Source organism: Homalodisca vitripennis, chromosome 7 (genome assembly GCF_021130785.1).
Source record: "Homalodisca vitripennis isolate AUS2020 chromosome 7, UT_GWSS_2.1, whole genome shotgun sequence".
Classification (NCBI taxonomy): Eukaryota; Metazoa; Arthropoda; class Insecta; order Hemiptera; family Cicadellidae; genus Homalodisca; species Homalodisca vitripennis.
This window is the reverse complement of record NC_060213.1, coordinates 64,752,968-64,766,868: the sequence shown is the minus strand read 5'-3', so window position 1 is coordinate 64,766,868 and position 13,901 is coordinate 64,752,968. Positions and strand designations below refer to the sequence as shown.

At 33.8% G+C, this 13,901-nt stretch overlaps 1 protein-coding gene across 1 annotated transcript in view; it reads left to right on the top strand.

The window, feature by feature from the left end:
* Positions 1-13,901, top strand: part of LOC124366753 (disintegrin and metalloproteinase domain-containing protein 11) — a 492,839-nt gene that overhangs the window by 211,808 nt on the left and 267,130 nt on the right. The gene's annotated exons all lie outside the window — the stretch shown is intronic.

The window sequence follows — 13,901 nt, the reverse complement described above, 5'->3', positions numbered from 1 at the left end:
ACATACAACACCGTAATGAAAATATATGAAACCAATGGAGCGGTCACCGAAGATAAAGTTGTAAGCTGATATTAACGGTCGCTAAGTAGATTATCGCTGTTTACACCCGGGGCCTTCCTGGAATTGTGATTCCTCATTTATATCAGATAACCCGATTACTGCTACCATTTAGACAAACAGGTTTGGGCGCTTCAATTAAATAAGTCCCTGTTTCAAACTATAAACTCGCTTTGAAAATCTAGTTAATATGTACCGAAAGTTCATCTACGTAAACTGGTGTTTTATCATACAGTATCTACGTTTAGAGGTTTTAAATGTATCCTCTTTTTGGCGAGTAAAAGACGGTAAGACATAAGGAAAGTATACACAAGAATTATTTAAAAACTAACCAATACGTGGTGACGTAACTCATCACAGTGAACTTAACAATAGAACAATGTGCACTTCTGAGAAACTTAGCATGTGACTGTAAGTTTACACTATTGGTTAATATCTCCCCTCGTATCTCAGTGTGAGTGTGTGTGTGTGTGTGTGTGTGTGTGTGTGTGTGTGTGTGTGTGTGTGTGTGTGTGCGCGTGCGTCATTAACTGTGTAGTGCATCTAATTCCTTGATTTAAATGAATTTTTATTATTCTTACTAGAATAATTTAATTGCTGTTAAATTCAATTATAAATATTTATTCATATATTTTAATTTTTGTTGCTGTTAATTAAGGCTTGATTATATATATATATAATATATATATATATATTATATATATATTATTATTATACATATTATATAATATAATATATAATATAAAAGTAAATATTAAATAAGATAATAACACAATTATTCAATTATTTTTTCTTATATATTCAAACCTATTAGCCAAATATGATTTCCATAACTTAACTAATTTTGGAGATAATAATTATTTTTTTTAAATACAAAATGGCGGCCAGCGGTTAACAAACATTTCTTGACCCATAGTCATATGATTTACTATCACCCACAGAAGTTTTTAACACCATTTTGTGCACACCCTGTATATATACATACATACATACATGGTATAAGTATTAGATTTTAAATAAATCCTACCTTACAAATATTATTTACGTATAACAATTTATTAAGTTGTAATTGCAAATTTAAGGCACTAGAAAAAACTACCATCCTTGTTTATAAAGCTAAAAAGTTGTTAAAAAATTATGTTCTTTTATTTATTACCCTCTACACAGTACAAGCTATCTTTTCTCATCGAGGAGAAGGATTTCTCGTCAATAAAGTTCATCAGGGACTCTACGCTGCAATATTTTTCAAATAAAGGCCTGTAATCCCCAAAAGGCGGGGACTAATTAAAAGGAGCAATAGGAAATAAAGCGAGCTCGTCAATCCTTTAGATGTACAAATCGGATTTGGATCGAACCTTTCAACGGTCCATGGGCTCTGTATTATTGAAACACAACCTCTGCCACTAGAATTCCACGTTCCGTATCTCTTCAACGTGTAAAATAATTTTACGTTACATTTTCTCCATTACATTGAGCTTCTTTCTAGGAATAATTTAGGCACATATTTTTGTATATTGACAATGTGTGTTTATTTTATTTTTTCCTTTTCATTCTCTCCTCTTCACCCCATCGATCTGATAATTAGCTTTTAGGCTAATAACAATTATTTACTTGTAGTATTGATCAAAATTTAAAATTTTGTTAGTTAAAAACAATTATTAGAATGTCACAACTTGTGAACCTTACAAAACATAATAAAACAGTAACATAATGCAGTTATGATAAATAATTAATATACAACTCTATTAGATAATGTGCCAATACATGTAGTGTTCTTTTTTTTAGTAGAAGCTACAGTTATTGTTTTAATCATCTTGAAGGGCACATATGTAGTTTTAGTACATCCAAATCATTGGGTAAAAATTTATCCATAGTGTAATGAAGATTTGATCTTTTTTAACAAAAAGAATTAGATTATAATTTAGGTATTATAACTATCTCAAGTATTATATCTACTTAACTCTTAAACTCTTAACTCTTAACTACTTAACTCTTATCTCTTGGCTTAGTAATATATATATTTACTTAGCCAATGGCGCAGTGTAGTGGGTACGGCGGTTATCGCAAGATAACCAGATCAAGCAACGCCGATCGTGGCTGCTGCTTGGACAGGTGACCGCTGAGCGATCCTGTCCTTGCAAGCGGCCCGCCTGCCCGGCCATTGGTGCCTGGTGGTGGTTCGGAAGTCACCTTTAAGCCGTTGGTCCCCAGGTTAAGTGTTTAGAGAGGGCTTCTTAGCCCTAACTTCGCCTGGTAAAATAAGACATTCTTTACTTTTTTTTTTTTTTTTTTTTTAACTCCATATGTATGTAAAAAATATGGTTAACACAAAAATTTACTTTATTTCCGTGACGTGTCGTTTTCTCAAGGAAATCACTCCTATTAAAAAAAGAGTAAGGGCAATTATAGCCTGCATAGCATCTCCTCACTATTTCTCTACTAAGTAATGTATTTAGAATGTTAGAACCTTGATATGGCAACGTCTAATATTCCTTCATTTTTTTAGAAATGGTAACATTATTGCTATTATTGTGGAAATGGTTATATTTGTGTTCGTACATTATGAAATATTACGCAGAAGAGCATTAACATTGGTATTATAAAGGAAATTATTTTGTATAAGTAGTACTCTTCGGCTGTTATAAAAAAAGCATACGAAACAACTAAAGATAAAAAAATAAAGAAATACCCTTATTTACAAGGACTTGATAGCCATACAAAATACTACACTATACTGTATTAGCTTCTACGTTTTCCATTTGTATCAATACTATAATCTCCTGAATGTCCAGTCTGTTTACCTAATTAGCCAATAGAAATACTAATTACCTCATCACATAAACTACTACTAATTAGCTAACTATTGTTTGTTCATTAGAGTTGTAATGAGCACAAAACGTCTCTTTTTGTTTATTTGTTTTTTCCTGTACGAATGCTTAGGACTTGGGACTATAAACGGTAGCCTATATAAGTCATTGAAAGTTGTTTAAGGTCGAAGTCCATTTCCTGGAATTTTATGTTTCGATCAACTTTTATACGTAACGGTCGTTTTTTTCAATCCCAATTTCCGCCAGATTAACTCCTTCCTGCCCGCAGTGTTCCGTCATAGTTGTGAGGATATCAGTAGTTTTTAGGGGCTCTTTGTTGATATGGGCACGGGCTTTTTTAATTGATTGAACTAACAGTTCTCCGAACACTTTGATTTAGGTTTTATTCCCAATAAATAATTAGTCTCGCTACACGCTTATTAATTAGAATTGTGTATAATTACAGAACATTAATGACCGTTCAGCCAGCTTTAAGCCCAAACATAATAATCACATTGTTCCCTTATTAATATTTCCTTAAAGGAACTAATTATTTTTTCAATTAATTAGGATAGCAGTCAGAAACTTTCAGCGTGTTCATAACACAGTTAATGTACATCTTTTAAATTGGTTCACTAAGACCAGAGGATCAAAGGTGGATGAACAATCTCCAGTTTTTAACAGAAATCTAAATCAGAGGTTATTTATTTCAGTAATAACAAACTTTTCCAAGAATATTTCATATATTATAAAAGCAAATAATTAAATAATGTCATTAAAGGTCATGTATTGTCACGTAATTGACCGAACTTTAGGGAATAATTCTTGTACAGAATACAAGTATAATTGAATAATTCAAGCAAATCGGTTTTAATATTTTAGAGATTGTTTTGAGCCCGATGTTTGACGAACTTTAATTCAACAATATCAATATCACAAGAGTTTCCATTTTCAAATCACATATATCTCTATCTCGATTAATTTCTCACGCTGTGCTTGAAACACAGCGAAATAATTGCCGAATGATTTTACAAAAACTTACATATTCTGTATTCCTTTTGAATTAATTTTGGTGTGAAAACCATATTTAACATGTAGAATAAAGCATTTAATTGACGCCAAAATAAATATTAACTATTTAATGTAACATTCATTTACATTAGGTATGTTGAGGTTTTATGCAACCATAAAACTGTTGTCAGACAGAATAAAGGTATTTAAATTATTAAATTGTTACTTTCTTTATGGTTGGAAATGAACGGTAGAAGTTAACGGAGCTTAAAGTGTTTGTTTTTACCTTAGCTCGGAATTTATTTTTATTACCTGTGTCAGCAGTTCTTCTCCAAGCTTGTGGAAAGTGTTTCCTGCAACAGTCTTCTTTAACTAACGGAAGTTTTTCCTCCTTTCGTCGGTTCACTCGAAACGTTCTATATGATCCCTTGAATAATTTATGGTCATAAGTTCAAAATATTAACTTTTAATAGTTTATGTATTTTAACACAATATAAAAAATTTCTGACTAGAAAATATTTTAAAATTAAAAGTTATTTATTGCAATTAGGCTCGAAATAACTGTATACTTATAGAATTGTAGGCTCATATAAATACACACACACACACACACACACACACATATATATATATATATATATATTAAACATTTTATTGCAGTTGTAACATTTCAAATTATTTTTTAATTCACAACTCAATTAAGTATATAAAACTCCATAATTAAGTTTAGACGTAAAAAGCAGAATAGCAGGATTAAACATACCATGACAACATGGAAAAATGAAGTTAAGCTAAATTCGTTGTCTGTTAAGGATATTTTATTGCAAGTCCAAGATGTTCAATAAAGAATCAAACAAAACAAATCCATTAATCGAGTAAACACTCAACTTAAAACTTAATTGAGTTCCTACTAAGCATAATAGAATAATAGCAGGATTAAACATACTGCTACAACATGGAACAAAATTTAAAGATTACGTAGACAGAGATTTTTATGATTTTGCTAAATTCGTTATCTGTTAAGAATTTTTTATTACAAGTAAAAGATGTTCATCAAAGAATCAAACATATCCATTCATCGAGTTACAACTCAACTTAAAACCTAATTGAGTTCCAAACAACTATTAGTAAATAGAGGATTCTCCCAAACAAACTATGATAAACATCGTCTGAAATTATGTCACACTCTGCCATTTAAACCCCGACACCTTTCCCAATAGTAATTTATCGAGGAGGCTCATCAACTACTATATTTGCATAGCATATCAAGGAAAATCAAACATCGAAGAGGAACGTGTGATGAGATATCTCATCGCAAATGTTGGAACAAGCCTGAATACACGAACCAATCAAAGAAGTTGTTACAGAGGACGCACCAATTGGTGAGCTTGTTACGCATGTGTTCAGTTCGTTATCGACGATTTAGTCCTCAATAATGACGTTTAAACTTAGACACCTGTCTCAATAGTAATTTATGAAGAAGCCGCATCAATTACTATATTGGCATAGCATATTCAAGAATATCAAACATCGAAGAGGAACGTGTGACGAGATATCTCATCACAAATGTTGGGACAAGCCTGAATACACGAAACCAATCACAGAAGTTGTTACAGAGGACGCTCCAATTAGTAAGCTTGTTACGCAAGTGTTCAGTTCGTTATCGACAATTTCTTTCCCGACAATGCCACTTAAACCTAGACACCTGCCTCAATAGTAATTTATCAAGAAGTCTCATCAACTTCTATATTTGCATTGCACATTCAGGAGAAGCAAACGTCGAAGCGGTGAGTTTTATGAGAGATCTCATCACAAATGTTGGAACAAGCCTGAACACACGAACCAATCACAGAAGTTGTTACAGAGGACGCACCAATTAGTGAGCTTGTTACGCACTTATTCAGTTCGTTATCGACGATTTCGTCTCCGATAATACTATCTAACATTTTAACCCCGACATCTGTCCCAATAGTAAATTATCGTGAAGCCTCATCAACTACTATATTTGCATAGCATATTCAGGAAAATCAAACATCGAAGAGGAACATGTGACGAGATATCTCATCACAAATGTTGGAACAAGCCTGAATACACGAACCAATTACAGAAGTTGTTACAGAGGACGCACCAATTAGTGAGCTTGTTACGCACGTATTCAGTTCGTTATCGACGATTTCGTCTCCGATAATACTATCTAACATTTTAACCCCGACATCTGTCCCAATAGTAAATTATCGTGAAGACTCATCAACTACTATATTTGCATAGCATATTCAGGAAAATCAAACATCGAAGAGGAACGTGTGACGAGATATCTCATCACAAGTGTTGGAACAAGCCTGAATACACGAACCAATCACAGAAGTTGTTACAGAGGACGCACCAATTAGCAAGCTTGTTACGCAAGTGTTCAGTTCGTTATCGACGCTTTCGTCTCCGATAATGTTATCTGACATTTAACCCACTTTGCAGCCTTTGATTTAGTCTTATTTTCAAAAGAGGAAGTATCTTTTCCAATTCAGTGTGCCTAGAATGAAAATAACTTTCATGTGTTGTAATATTTTATTTATATTACTGAATGTTTTTGCCTAAATATTTTATTCTATCGTTCTAATCAAATTTTAATAAACTCTTGGTTTACGTAAGTAGGATCATTTTATTCAGGAATTTACAGAAGGTAACATGTTCTGACAGTTCAAATATTACAATGAAAGGAGAAGACTTTTGCCTAATTATTTCCTTGTTTCGCACGTATGAAAATAGGGATCCATTACGATGGATCCGCCTTAAATTATTTAACATGAATCGAAATTAAATATTAAAACAACTAACCAATATTCTCTATATATAAAATGTATGGCACATAATCATGTGTTTCTATTGCGAATATACACTATTTTACATTACACGAAACAAATATCAATTAAAATATTCTGTTAAATATAATTGACTGTTCTGTGTAAACATTGTTGTATGACATGTGTTTAGTTAATTTAATGACTCTTTTATTTATTTACATTTATATTCTTGAGAGCATATAGTAACCTTTATAGTAACATCATTGGTATATAAAACTTTTCTGCAACCGCTGTAGATCAAAGAATAAGAAAACATCCAGACAAGAAAATTAAAAGTTTGAGTAAAATCATATCTTGAACTGTACAATTTAGCAAATATTAAGTATGCAGTGTTTGATCAGTACTGTAATGTATATATCAAAAACAAAGTTAGTGTCTAACATTTACTATAGTTTTAAAACCCTGTCTTAGTTGTAGTAGATTTCTTGACCTGTGCATGTATAAATAGTTTTTTGATCGTAGTAACAAGGCAAAATAAACTATAGCACAAAATATACCAAGACAGGAGAAAATTAAAATTGTAATAATTCTACATTTCTTGCCGTATTTTCTTGATCGTGGCAACAAGACTAACTCAACATTGGCCTTGGAAGTATAATGCACTCGAACCAGGAGTGGTCATATACTTCCATTGCGTGCGAAACCGTAGATAACTGTTTGTCCATTATACGAGCAACGTCAACTATGCCATTGGAAATATATTAGATGAGAAATAGATCTCAAGACAAATCCACAAGATATGTAGATATATTTATTCGATCAGGGCAACAAGACAAATCCAGCTTTGGCGTTGGAAATATAATTGGAACCAAAACTGCTCCTACACGTGAAAAACATGATTTAAGAGTCAGATTAAACAAATCTAACTAACCGTGAACACTGAAATAATATGTACCTGATGTATTTAAAATGTATGGAGTTCATTAAAAAAATTCATATGATGCTATCATATTACGTCACAAATGTTTTAATAAATATTAAAAGTATTTTGGTATGTAAAATTTGCGTAGTAAGTCATGGATAACAGCTAATAAGTGTAATAATTTATACACATTTAAACTTAAAATAACAAATGTTTGTTGTTCCACGTCTGCCAAAGCCAGTCGTCTTTCTTTGTTCTTGGTTTGTTTTTGAGATTTGAATTAACTACAGTAAAATGCATTAATTTACTACACCATAAGTGTTAACTTTACGACCTTTACATTGGGCTTAAATAGTTTATTTGTTAAGGAAGTTTATTTGTTTTTTTTTTTTTTTTTTTTTTTTTTTTTTTTTGAGGGAGAGGCAGGAAAAATGCAATTACTCACACAGGTGGCCAGCCTGTAGTGTGGGACTCCCCTAAAAACGGGTTTACCCACTAAAAAAACCTCCTCTACTCTTTAGGATTCTAACCTGGGATTGTTTATCACATTACTTCAGGCTAGGCCTAAATTTGGCTTAAGCCGTGGGGCTCGCTCCTTATCCAGCCGCTCGGTCAAGGGATCTGGCCCACTTCGCGGTCCAGATCGGGTCTCTTTTCCAGGAGGATGCCCCGGACGAACTGTGACAAACAATCCCAGTTCCCCTCATCCTCCATTATCTTTTCGCAGACCGTATCCACCGAAAAAACCCCGAGTTTGGCCTTTCCCAACGCGGACAGCGGAAGAAGGTGTGTTCCGCGTCGTCGGGAACGCCCGGGCAGTAGATGCAATCCGGTGAATCGGTCTTGCCCATCCGGTTCAGGTACGACTTGAAATAGCCGTGACCTGTCAGGAACTGCGTGAGGTAGTAATCCACCTCGCCATGCCGCCTTTCGACCCATGGTTGAACCTGCTCGATGAGTCGCGCAGTCCATCGTCCTCGGGTTTCGTGCTCCCAGCTGTGTTGCCACTGCTGGAAGGTTCGGGCACGCTCTTCGGATCTTGCTGCGTCCTTGCCGATCTCGCCTTGTCTCTGATAAATCGCCTTCTTCTCCCCTGCCAAGAGCTTGACAGGGATGACTCCGGCAACCACCAGGACGGCAGGCTCGGATACTGTCCGATAGGCGGAACACACCCGGAGCGCAGCTTGACGCTGAACCCGGGCGAGTCGCAACCTATAACATTCCTTGGTAAGAGCGTCTGCCCACACCTCTGCCCCATAAAGGAGTACGGACTGGACTGCGGACATCAATAACCGTCTTTTGCTGGACCGAGGACCCCCAACATTGGCCATCAGCTTACTAAGATAAGAGACCACCTTAGCAGCCTTGTCCGCCGAACGGAAGATCTGGTCTCTCCAGCTAAACTTATTGTCTACCATGACTCCGAGGTACTTGGCGGCACGCGTTGACTGGACCACTTCCCTTCCCACTCGCAGCGGGACGACGGTTGTCAATTCCTTTCTTTGTGAGAATCACGATCTCCGTCTTGCTCAGAGCAAGCGAAAGACCGTGATCGGACATCCAGGCGTTGACCACTCGCATGACCTGGTTCAACTTTAGCTGGGCCAGCTCAACGTTGCGTGCGGCGATGAGAGCCGCAACGTCATCGGCGTACCCAACCAAGACGGTTTCCTCTGGCATCTCGGATCTCAGGAGCGATATTCCAGAGATCCGGGCCGAGTATTGAACCCTGCGCGGCACCAGAGGTGACTTCCACCGTCCGCGCTCCGTCTCGAGTGTCATATATCAGACGCCTAGAACGGAGGTAGTCCTCGATGAGCCGCAACAGATACGTTGGAATTCGGAAGGTGTCACGAAGTGCATCCAACATATCGACCCATCTCGCCGAGTTGAAGGCATTCTTGACATCAAGCGTAACAAGAAGCACTACTCGGCGGGAGAAATGGTTAATTAAGGAAACTATTGGACCTATTCAATAAAATATCATTAAATACTGGAGAGAAATTCGAAAAATTAGTGAGCTTCTTATGAAAAAAAAACAGCTTTAATCCACGACTTCAGGACCCCATTTTTAAACTTAAACCTAAAATAGATGAAAAGTTTGGAAAGTGATAATCACTTATCTGAGGATTGTTTGAAATGCTATTAAAAGAATATATGCTCATGGTGTCACTATTTTGTTGCGGATAGCTGCTAGGGATAAGTAAACATAAAATATTTGAAGTTTTCAAATATTCATGGCAAAATCTGTTTAGTCTATCTAATGCTATTTACTATTAATTATATAATAAAGTTGTGCCAGTACAATATATTCAGCAATAGGTACTAAAACATAATTATTTAAAATTTCTACTGATTAAAACCAATACTATGTTTAAGGTATGATTGAGAATGTTATAAACCGTATAAGGGGAAGATTCAATACAGAACAAGTTCGATGGTACTAAAAGTGCATTAGTCACAAACATGATTTGAATCTTCTAAACCGAGACCCAAAGTCCAACGTCCTAGAGCACTTGCAATCGGCACTCCTAGTAGGAAAAAGTATGAATATTAAATTCCTACTTTAGGCACTGAATTTTCGAAACAGATCTATAAATTTCATCTTAAAGTAGAGCATTTTATTTTAGTAGCACTTTTTACAATATTATGGTACGTTCTTAATTTATTGCCACTCTTAAATTAAAAATAAATATGTATCCTTAAACTGTTAAGAAAGGGTGTTAAATGACTTTGTTGATAGCTATGCACATTTCACTATTTTATATTCGATTGGCTTTGCATGTGTTGTACCAAATTGCAATTCTGAAGAGAAATTCCACGAAATCCCATTACAATCTTTCTTTATTACTAAAACTGCACTAACTATCCTGTGTGAAAACTAACTATACAGACAGGAAAATATTTTCTTAAATCACTATTAAAATAGTTTATTGATAAACTTCAAATTAAAATCAGCATTTTATAAAGATTCTTTATCTAGTTATGAAAATTTAGATTAATACTAAATTGCTTACTCAACTACTTGTCTTGTAAAGGTCTTCTCAAGAAAATGTTTTCTTCTTTCAAAAACAATAAATTAAATTAAAGTTAACTTCCTGTACCGAAATAAAGCAAACATAAAATCTTTCATACAAAAAACAAATAAAGTAAAAGTTTCCAATTTAATTCAAAATAAAATGTACTTTTCTTTATTATAAACGAAACTAAATTAAATTTACCTAAAAACTTGCTGAAACATTCTACATGTTAAATGTCCTATGTGTGTCAAGACACGTTTCTGTTGGTACAGGGTCAAAGTTCAAACAGTAGTTTATCTGTTTTCATCCAAAAATATGTACTAAGAAACTTTTCGCCTTGATGCATTAGAAATATTATGATTGTTGTACCACATGATTGTTTACAATGGTCATAGCAAGTAACTTTTAACAAATATTAAAATTGTGGACTTTACTTGAACAACACTTGCAACGACATGAATTCTCATAAAAACTTGCGTTAATTATTCAGTGAATTCCAAATCTTCTTATTATCCATCATTATAAATATATAACAATAAAACATGTAAAATAAACCTACCATTACTTTACGACAAATTTCCCATATTAAATCTTAATTCGGCTATAAAAGAGCTACTCGTTTTTTTTACCCACGCAGACTTGTAAAGGAAAGATTTAGGTTCATAAAACACCAAAAATTAAACCTGAAAATAAAACTTAACAAAAGACGCAGAGATGAGCGTGTCGGAGGTATTTATATCGACCCCTTCCCCTAGCCAGCTAACTATAATAATTATTTATTATAACTATAATCAATTATTGATGCCTGTGATTGGCCTCCGACTATCTTATCACAAGGCCAGAGAGATCCATTGTGAAGTAAAACTTACCCCTATTGTAATCTCGTTATCAAAATTAACTTGCAGAAAAACCTGCTGTCTTACAGCACCATTCCTTCATCGGCGGACCCTTTCTTAAGAAATCACATTATTTATTTTACCTATATTTTGAGAACACTGTTTAAATTCAAAAATATTTTCGTATATGTCTTATCAAATAAATATTTAGTAAATAAATTTTAAATTGCCTACGTAGGAAATTTTTTAAACTCTTATTTAAAGACTGAGAGAAAACGGGATAGAAATATCAAACTCTTTCACTTTGATATCAACAGTTATACCACACCCCCGGCCTGATTCCAAGAATATATTCATGGAAAGATTTATGGAGTGAGGCATTGAAACTGTCTGGATATGACAGCAGGCTTGAGCAACCGAAATGGTGGCAGAATCGTGTTGTGTTGCACATGAGTACAGGTAGATTTCTTACTTTTAGGAAGATAGATTGGTTAGCCACTGTATTAAAATTTGTTTTTAAATTTTATTTATAGATGTATTTGAGATAATTACGCTCAGAGCTATTAAAACAACTGTTCATGTTGCCAAAAAATAAAAGTATGTATCACTTGGACTATTTTATTTATAATCTCCTCTGGTATAAATATTCTTAACAATCAACCCTAACGTTTTTTAGAGATGTTCTTACCCGACGAATCTGGTATTCTAGTTTGTAAAAAGATCGTTTGTTTTGCTGTTACAAAGAGAATGTGCATATTTACTATATCTCAGTGTCCAGACATCAAAAGGACATCAGGAAGGTCCCCTTTCTGAATATTTGAATTTTGCCTGCCCTGAATGTCATATTCAGTATCGCTTGCGAGGTGAGACAAGACGGTTATAAAATGAGTACTTTTACAAACACTTGTATATGTAAGAATATATATTGATGTATATACTTTTAAATCAATGATTATATTTAATTTATTATCTAAAATTAATCGAAAACTTAGTACTATCAAAATGACACGAACCCCTTAAATACCTCATAGTTTATTCTTTAATATGTTTTTTGGTAATTCTAACTAAATCTGGCATTGCCACTTATTTTTACAATTTTAAGTGGCTATGCCTAAATTTCGGTTTGCCGAGTGAGCATGCAATCAAATAATAAAATATAAAATTTGAATGATTATTTTTAAAAAATTTATTCTAATCATTTGTTTTCAAATAGTTGTATGCCTATATTTATTCTAGTATTTTACACATACAAATGAATTTTTGTAGAAATTTAGTTTATATAAACAATACTCGGACTGCAAATTCACGTAACAGAGCTGATAATACAGCAATTGGAAGTTCTCGTAGAGGAACAAAAGCGATATACCCACTATTGAAACATCCAATTCTGCCATTTGATTGGATATTAATCTGTCCATACTAGTGAATCTATTCATACTAGGCGAAAATACTCCGTCTCGTTTTAATTTCTGTACTGCAGAACTTTGAAAACGTCTGACAGAAAAGCCCCGTAAAAGTGTTTTTACATATATGTTTTATATATAAAGCAATATTGAAGCAGTGAAAAAAGTTGCTGTTGTCTCTCAATTAAATTGGAAGATGTAAAAATAAAAGCACTACACCTTACATTTAAAGTCTATTCCATTGGAATTAATATTATGATATAATCGTTATTTAGAAGTAAAAATACAGTTACATCATCGAGGTGGATTCCAACACGTAAGCTAATGATTAAAATTGATTCTCTAGTTTACACTAATGGTTGAACCCTTGTACAGGTGTACAAATGACAGCCAATTAAATTTTTCGTGATATTTATCAACTTCAAATTAGGTTTGGATCATTTTAACAAGCTACTGAGATGCTTAATGATACAGGGCTTTCGTTCGATCAAATTAAAACTTTCAGAACTAATTCTATGAATAAAAATGTCCCAATAATGTATTTATCAGATTAACGAACTAATCTAAGAGTATTTGCTTATACATTTTAAGATGGTTTTAAACAATCAGAAGCTTTTTTATAATTTATGCCTTCAATGTATTTAAAAATTTATTGTATACAATTATGAAAACATTCAAAACGTTCAGTATGAGTTAATATTTATGACCTTACCTTACAGGTACATATTGCTTCCTTTGAGGTGTGTACTTACAAAGGGGCTTGTAAGTTATATATTTTCCGTCCGAATTTTTTTAACACGTTCTTCTTTTCTATATAAATCGTATTCCTGCAGACATATATTTAATCTTCTTCTGGTGAGAATGCAGTTACAAAGCAGTTATCAGAAACTGAGGCATATTACTCAAAGTTTGGAAACATCAATCATGACTGTACTATGTTTAGCCCAATGATTTGGAACCTTCACGTCTTGTAAATGGATTGCTCTACGAAAGATAGGCTATTCAGGTTACCTTCTCAATATCACCGACGAAGTCAGGGAGGAAAAT